Source organism: Aegilops tauschii, chromosome 5 (genome assembly GCF_002575655.3).
Source record: "Aegilops tauschii subsp. strangulata cultivar AL8/78 chromosome 5, Aet v6.0, whole genome shotgun sequence".
Lineage (NCBI taxonomy): Eukaryota > Viridiplantae > Streptophyta > Magnoliopsida > Poales > Poaceae > Aegilops > Aegilops tauschii.
Genome location: NC_053039.3, coordinates 63,780,123 through 63,788,985, shown reverse-complemented (window position 1 = coordinate 63,788,985; position 8,863 = coordinate 63,780,123). Strand labels below are relative to the sequence as shown.

Sequence of the window (8,863 nt, the reverse complement as noted above, 5' to 3'; positions counted from 1 at the left end):
GATTAGCGTGGGATTACTGTAGCAGGATTATCCGGGCGTTACAAATACATGTAGTGGTAAACATATCGGGCAATATTCAACATGCAAAGGGAATAAAAAGGGAAGTCATTTTTTTCTTCTTGAAAATATTCATCGTCTTCCGAAAAAACGCCATCCTCTACTTAAAAAAAATCATGGTGCCGAAGTTGACTTAATGAAGAATATTGTTAGAATGAGATTGTGATGTTCTTTTAGTGGACTTCTTGAAAACTTGTAGATAGTTTAACCATTTTTGTTTTTTTCTATTTCAAAAACAATGTTGGTGCTAGACTTGGAGTGCTCATATAGCATCTCGAGATACTGGAACAATATGTCCAAAAATACCCTTTATCTCACAAGTGGTAGTATAAAGTAATTACATACAGTAGTGACATACAAGTGTTGCCAGTGGTGCATAAATAAATTTCTGAATTAATAAATCCTTCAGTGTAAAGTTATTGGAAGTCATCAATTATAGATGTTACACGAACCAGAGGTATGTGCATGTGAAGAGCCTATAGAAGGTAGAGGATTGTTGACTCGACCTGGCATTTGGCCAAGCCCATTTCTGTGATTCAGAAAAGGTGTTGTTCGATGAATGCCGCAAGTGAATATTTCTCTAAGAGAAATATATACGTCATGTTTAAGCTTAATCAGTGGGGGCAAGAAGTGGCTCAGCTAACTCGAGATTTTCTACCACTTGGATTTTCCCTGGTTGGAGATACATTCGTTTTAATGGGATACATATCCTATCCTGTCCATCAAACCAAACAAATAAAACCAGGACTTCCAAAAGCTGGATGACAATCTCCCATCCAGCTTCATCCAAGCAACCAAATGCAACTTAAAGATACAGTAGTCGTCCTGTGAACTTGCATTAAAAGTGAAGGTTCACCGAGAAATTCTCTGTTGGTTTACCTGAAAGGGCATGTACCATGGCCTCAGTCGCATATGAATAGAAACAAAGCCAAGGTTAGTTGGTGGCACTAATTCAACTTGAATTTTTGTTGCTCAGTTTCAATAATATAGTCTAAAATAGCAGAGGGGAACACATAGAAGAATGTTTACCTCTTGTCTCATGTCCTTGCTGACGCCTTTGCCATCTCTAAAATCTTCCTTCAGCCTTACATTCGTCTGAAATCATGTTGCTGCAAAACGAAACACACCAAGTATGTGATCATTATAAATACATCTCAAATTTGATTTGCTCACCAAATTGTAAAGAAAAGAAGAGAAGATAAGCATCATTCAACCAATTAATCCATCAAAATAAGTAGTATGAAGTACACACGTGGTCGACACAATCCATGCATATACCTGCGCAGATAAGTTATAAAAACTATCTTGTTAATTCAATGAAACTACAAAGAAACATTGTTGGATGAGGAAATAAAGAATAGCTAAATGATGCAATAATGGGTGCAATACTGTTTGCTTATATGAATTTGTAGTAGTGGCGCAACAGATATGATACCGCAGCAACAAATATGATACTGCAACGGCCGATGAGGGATACCTATAAAAAAAATTAATCATTTTGGTTCACACCTTTAAGCTGTACCCTTGTTAGAATCACATACTGCACCTCCACAGACACCATGTCCTCCTGGGAGCATCCATGGTGGATGGGAATTGCGACTATCATGAATTTGTAGTAGTGGCGCAACAAATAGGATACTGCAGTGGCCTGTGAGGGATACCTATAAAAAAAATCAATCATTTTGGTTTACAGCAGAAAAAAATCTAAAGGAGAACATGCTCACCTTATCCAATGGATGCAGAATGATGAACTGTGTAAGATTATAAGTAATGTAAATGGCACTAAAAAAGGAACATTAGTTTAACAAGCCATAACCTAGGTACTCATGTGGTCATTTTAGTCGCAAACATTTACCAAAAATATGAATAAGAATGTCAGGTTATTAATAATTCTAAAATATGAAAGATTATAGTAGCGCTTGTAGCCAAAATTCAGTACAGACTGCACACATCACAACTGAACAAACACAAACGACACACAGCAGTACTCAAAACCTGGACAAGTGGACATGCTCAGATTTCTCGTCCTTCTCACACACTACAACCTAGAGACTGAACATCGTGACAGGGCGGTGGTCAATGCCGAAGAATGTATCGTCAATGGATGTTCTCATCATTCAGATTTTCGACTAATTGTTTGTCTCATTTGCAAATACTACCTCTGCATACAAGCCAATTTTTTTTACCTGAGTCGATGCCTATTGCACGTTGAAAAGAAGACAACAAAACCATACAAAATGCTCCGGACTGCACTCAAAATCTAAAACAAGAGCCAATGTAAGTTGCATAATATACTAACTAAAAAAATTAGTAGGCATGCAAACAAATTTAAGTTACCTGGTACAGATCTTTCCAGAGTGATCCCCAAATGGTAGTTTCAGATGTAAGCGCAAGTGCTCTGGATGCAGAACCACCTTGATACAACGAACTCCCTATTGACCAGGTCTTCCTTAAAAGATCAACAATATCATCAAAGAAGTCTCTACTACAAAACTTGCTAGTGCAACTGACAAGTCGGAAAGGTGCAGCTAGTATCTCTCGGACGAACCAAATTACAGGGTACGAGATTGAATTGGCTGCAGGAAATAAAATGTAAATAAAATATTAGTAAGTCATCAGAATAAAAAAACAAAAGGAAAAAGAAACAGATCATTTGGGAGATTACAGTAACCATACCGATATTAAACATCGTACTGAAGATAAAACAAAATGGCCACATGATCATCTGCACTGTACTGATAACCGCTGCATGATGTCTCCATCGCTACCATTGCAGCTGAACTGATATATTCAACTGTTTCAGCACACACGTTCCATAGTGGCAGGGTATTTCTTCACTTCGGCATGTAAATCCACATAGCAACAATTCATTTCTAATAATAAGTACACCCTCAACCTCATAACCAGTTTATAATAAGAAAATCACCGATTGGAACCAAAATTTCACAAAAGCTTATTATCTGCCCTTACGGTATATTCTTCCACTGAAAAAAAGCAAATGCGTCTAAGCTATGTAAATTAGCACCAAGGATACTTGATGAATCAAACAAAAAATTGTGCATCCCATTGAACAACACTATGCTATTCTCCGCCATGGCGAGGCAGGCTTCACGACATTTTGCTGTAGTGCCAGTTGCGCAACCCCATCAGATTTGCTTCTGACAGACACAATACCCAATCTACATACACACAAACTAAAATTTTCATTTCTCATAAGAGATTCCTAATCCTTAGTATGAAATAGGTAAATTTACAAAAAAATATGGAAGATGATCAGAACTACAACACGTGATTGGAGATAATTTCCATGCATATAGCCACCAATTCCATGGAGGCCTTACAACTTACAAGAGAAAGATGCATGAGTGACATGTTGAGGTGCGTCGGCAGATCGTGCAGCTTCCTTGGCCTGGTCCATCTTGGCAACTCCACGCAGGCTTCCATTCTGTAGAAGAGCCAGATACCGGGGGAAAACATCATGTTAACCAAAGGTCTGAAATCTGCCATTTCTGCAAACTGAAGTTTTTGCATATTATCCAGATGTAGCAAGTTCAGTGTTGTCAGTTTAGAAATGCACGTGCAGCAAAATTCAGAACTATGCGTGAAGCGAAGGTCCGAAATCTATCATTCTGCAAACTGAACTTTACCATAAGAAAGAGAAACTCGAGGGAACCCAGATACTCAATGGGAAGGCCTTGCCATCCATCAGAGAGCTGCAGATCATCTCCACATGGAAGAGAGGAAGGACTTCGGTAATTTTGTTAAGATAGTCAATGGAAAGAAAGAAGTTCCTGGCCTTAAGAGTGCAGGTCCGCGCAGCAACTGCTGCCATTACAAGGGTCGCGTGCCTTAAGAGTGCAGGTCCATGCATACAGCAACTGCCGCCATTACAAGGGCCACGACGTGACCTGCAGCAACGAAGGGATAATGTATCTGATGCTGTTCGGCCTCGCCGAGGTCGTTCTCTTGCAATTGCCGAGCCTGGAGAAGGTCACCTTATCCCCATCATCGCCGCCATCATTTCCTTCACATACTCCATCGTCGCGCTCTTCCCGAGTGCCGCGACCTACCCGTAAGGACAGGTCGGCGGGGCGGGGCGGGGCGGGCGGCTCCGTCTCTAGCGGCGACCTGCGGCGGCTACAAGGGCGGGCGGCTCCCTGCGGCGAAGGGCGCGGGGCGGCTCCAGCGGCGGCTCCGGCTAACGGATACGGGAGTTTGCGGGGCGGCGAGGCCAACGGCGCGGGAGGAGGAGGAGGGGGCAAGAGATCGGGGCGGCGAGGCGGACGACGCGAGAGGAGGTGGAGGGGGCGAGAGGTGGGGAAGTGCGGGAGAGGTCGTGCGGGCGGTTTGTCCTTCTTTTCTGAACGGCGGGGGCTGGGTTAGCGATGGATCGACTGTTAGTGGCTTGTTGCGTGGTTGGCAGCGTTAAAAACAGAATGATTAAGGGTCATTAGATTTTGATGATGGATGGATGTGATTGTTTGGATTTGCCCATCTTTTTTTTTTTATAATGGTACTAGATGTAAATGGCAAATAAACAGCTGCCACCCCATTTAGTTGGTTTTAGCTAGCTCGATAGTTCATTTTTCAGGAAATTTTTGAACCGTTAGATCATAATGACATCTCCAACGCTCGATGCTAGCGCAAGGCGCCGATCGGCAGTTGATCCCCAAATCCTGACGTCATGTGTGCCATCGGTGCCAAAAGATGCATCAAGCACTTGGTTGTTTGGCCCCGTACAAATAGACTATGGAAAGTTGTTTTCAATCTTTTTTATTTTATTTTTGAGAATAAATTTGTTTCCAATCTGTGATTAGCAATTACGCTTAGCGTCTACCGTTGAAAGGGAGAACGCTTAGATGCTTTCTAATTTTAAGATGTTTATTTCCTCTACTTGTGTCTATATAGGTGCCCCACATTGCAGATGTCCTAAATGGACTTAAACGGTTTGGTTTACCGCGATAGCTATGCCTCACTTATAGCAAGATGATAGCTTCTCTTGCGTATAGCGCTGCAGTAATTCGGTTTTCTCTCTTTTTTTCTTTTCTTTTTTTGTCTCTTGTTTTCCTTTTTCTTCTCCGATTTTTTTTCTTTTCGTTTTCCTTTCTTTCTTTCATTATTTGTATCAGCTTTCTTTTTTTTGGTTTTTCTTCATTTCTTTTGGTTTCCATTTTCACAATTTTTGTATATGTCAAGAACATTTTTCTAAAACATGTTTACATTTTTCAATACAAATTTAACATTTTTTAATACATCATAAAAAATATACATATTTTTGACATTTTTTCAAATGTTTAATTAATATTCTTTAAATACAAGGTTAACATATTTTGAATACATAGTAAATATTTTTTTTCTACACACACTTTTAAGTATTTTTAAATGTTTGATTAAAAAATTTCAAATACAAAGATTAACATTTTTTAATACATGGTCAATATTTTTATTATGCACACTTTTAAGCATTTTCGAATGCTTGATTAACATTTGTGATATACAAGATAAACATGTTCAACACATGGTCAACATTTTTTCTATATGCATTATAACATTTTTCAAATGCTTGATTAACATTTTTTAATGCATGGTTAATATTTTTTATATAAATGTAAAATTTCTAATGCTTGATTAAAATTTTACAAATAAAATTTTCACATTTTCTTGATACATGATCAATAGTTTTTCTACACACATTTAACATTTTAAAAATACTCCCTACGTCACAAAATATAAGACGGCCACTACACTAGTTTCAAAATCGCTGTTATATTATGAGACAGACGAAGTACTTGTTTAACATTTTTTCAGATACTCGATTAATAATTTTTAAATACATGATCAAATTTTTTCACAGACAGTGTATATTTTTCCTATACATTTTTCGTACACATTCAACATTTTTCAAATGCCCGGATTACATTTTTTTTAAAATGTTTTATGTAAAGTGTATTTTTTAAATATATTTATTTAGAATATTTGAAAGTATAGACGAAAGTAAAAAAACTAAAAGAAAGAAAAAAACAAATTCAATAAACATGAAAAAACAAAGAAACGAGACCGTGGCCTCCCGCGTAGTTGGGCCAGCCCATCCGGCGCGCCCCTGACACGAGGCTTCTCTCTGTCTTTCTATAAGCGAGACATAGGGGCGCCTCCGGTTTACATCCCTAATCATCAGGCTACACAATCTCACATAAGTTAGAAGCCTCGATCTTCAGAGAGCAACTAGTTGCGAGCGCTCCTTTGGGAGCCTCGCAATGATCACTTGCGGGTGGGCTGAGAGCGCGCCACTTGACGCGCACTAAGCCGCCGCCACGTGTCGCGCTCTGGGCACTTTCCCGGGATTTTGTTTTTTATTTATTTTTTCGTGCGCGTTTTTGGCTTTTCAAACGTTCTTTCTTTTGACTTTTTGGTTTTTCATCGGTCTTCCTTAGCTTTTGGACCAATAAAATTTCGAAAAAAATTGTTCACGCAAATAAACACTTTTTTTGCTCGTGCCTCTCGGAAATGGAAAAAAGGTGTCAAGTGTTTTTTTTACTTTCGCGGGAGACACGATTTTGCTTTCGCGAGAGACATGGTTGTGCTTTGCATGCCTCTTTCGAAAAGGGCAAAAAAAAGAACCGTGCTCACGGTTCGGTTTCTTCGTCCGGTTTTTTCGTAAAAAAACATCAAAATCTATCAACATGGGATCTAATTTTGAAGATCTCGATGTGGGGAGAAATGATTGTCATCACCGGACGGATCCGTAATTTTTGTCCGCCACCTTGCACGATCGACACGTGCCTTGTGGCCCCTCACACGTCTCCCAGTCCTGAAACAACACCCAACCATGCTTTCCTCCCTCTCGTTCGCATTATCTTCTTCCCCTGCTACAGATTAGGGCGAGGCGCTGGCGGCCAGCCACCACCGCTGCACACAACTGACGGGCCAGCATCGCTGCCGCCGGCGAGCAGGCTGGAGGTCAGGTCGCCGTGGATCCCTCGTCGGGATCCGCCTGCCGCGCGCACTGGTAGTAAGTAAGATGATCCCTTATAATAATTTCAAGAAAGTGTTCACCCTAACTGTGCACCGTTGCGAAGGTTCGTTGTTTCGAAGCACCACGTGATGATCGGGTGTGATAGATTCTAACGTTCGAATACAACGGGTGTTGACGAGCCTAGCATGTACAGACATGGCCTCGGAACACACGCAATACACTTAGGTTGACTTGACGAGCCTAGCATGTACAGACATGGCCTCGGAACACGGAGGACCGAAAGGTCGAGCATGAGTCGTATAGAAGATACGATCAACATGGAGATGTTCACCGATCTTGACTAGTCCGTCTCACGTGATGATAGGACACGGCCTAGTTAAACTCGGATCATGTTTCACTTAGATGACTAGAGGGATGTCTATCTGAGTGGGAGTTCATTAAATAATTTGATTAGATGAACTTAATTATCATGAACTTAGTCTAAAATCTTTACACTATGTCTTGTAGATCAAATGGCCAACGTTGTCCTCAATTTCAACGCGTTCCTAGAGAAAACCAAGCTGAAAGATGATGGCAGCAACTATACGGACTGGGTCCGGAACCTGAGGCTCATCCTCATAGTAGCCAAGAAAGATTATGTCTTAGAAGCACCGCTAGGTGATGCACCAATCCCACAGAACCAAGACGTTATGAACGCTTGGCAATCACGTGCTGATGATTACTCCCTCGGTCAGTGCGGCATGCTTTACAGCTTAGAACCGGGTCTCCAAAAGCGTTTTGAGAAACATGGAGCATATGAGATGTAGGAGGAGCTGAAATTAGTTTTTCAAGCTCATGCCCGGGTCGAGAGATATGATGTCTCCGACAAGTTCTTCAGCTGTAAAATGGAGGAGAATAGTTCTGTTAGTGAGCACATACTCAGAATGTCTGGGTTGCACAACCGCTTGACTCAGCTGGGAGTTAATCTCCTGGATGACGCGGTCATTGACAGAATCCTCCAGTCGCTTCCACCAAGCTACAAGAGCTTTGTGATGAACTACAATATGCAGGGGATGGAAAAGACCATTCCTGAGGTATATTCTATGCAGCTGAGGTAGAGATCAGAAAAGAACATCAAGTGTTGATGGTGAATAAAACCACTAAGTTCAAGAAGGGCAAGGGTAAGAAGAACTTCAAGAAGGACGGCAAGGGAGTTGCCGCGCCCGGTAAACCAGTTACCGGGAAGAAGTCAAAGAATGGACCCAAGCCTGAAACTGAGTGCTTTTATTGTAAGGGAAGTGGTCACTGGAAGCGGAACTGCCCCAAATACTTAGCGGACAAGAAGGCCGGCAACACCAAAGGTATATGTGATATACATGTAATTGATGTGTACCTTACCAGTACTCGTAGTAGCTCCTGGGTATTTGATACCGGTGCGGTTGCTCATATTTGTAACTCAAAACAGGAACTACGGAATAAACGGAGACTGGCGAAGGACGAGGTGACGATGCGCGTCGGGAATGGTTCCAAGGTCGATGTGATCGCCGTCGGCACGCTACCTCTGCATCTACCCACGGGATTAGTTTTAAACCTCAATAATTGCTATTTAGTGCCAGCTTCGAGCATGAACATTGTATCTGGATCTCGTTTAATTTGAGATGGCTACTCATTTAAATCTGAGAATAATGGTTGTTCTATTTATTTGAGAGATATGTTTTATGGTCATGCCCCGCTGGTCAATGGTTTATTTTTGATGAATCTCGAACGTGATGTTACACATGTTCATAGTGTGAATACCAAAAGATGTAAAGTTGATAACGATAGTCCCACATACTTGTGGCACTGCCGCCTTGG

At 41.1% G+C, this 8,863-nt stretch overlaps 1 long non-coding RNA gene across 15 annotated transcripts; it reads right to left on the bottom strand.

Moving 5' to 3' along the window:
• Positions 1–427: 427 nt before the first annotated feature.
• LOC109734928 (uncharacterized) lies at positions 428–4,426 on the bottom strand. 15 transcript variants are annotated; one of them, XR_012184109.1, is made up of 10 exons: positions 4,053–4,426; positions 3,705–3,965; positions 3,406–3,502; positions 2,734–3,236; positions 2,395–2,633; positions 2,244–2,317; positions 1,567–1,718; positions 1,272–1,335; positions 1,087–1,166; positions 428–936 (listed from the first exon to the last, which is right to left on the bottom strand). It is a non-coding gene; the product is annotated as an uncharacterized lncRNA (long non-coding RNA). The 15 variants fall into 15 exon arrangements; XR_012184108.1 differs by having other exon boundaries at positions 1,087–1,335; XR_005756236.3 differs by lacking the exon at positions 1,272–1,335.
• Positions 4,427–8,863: the final 4,437 nt, after the last annotated feature.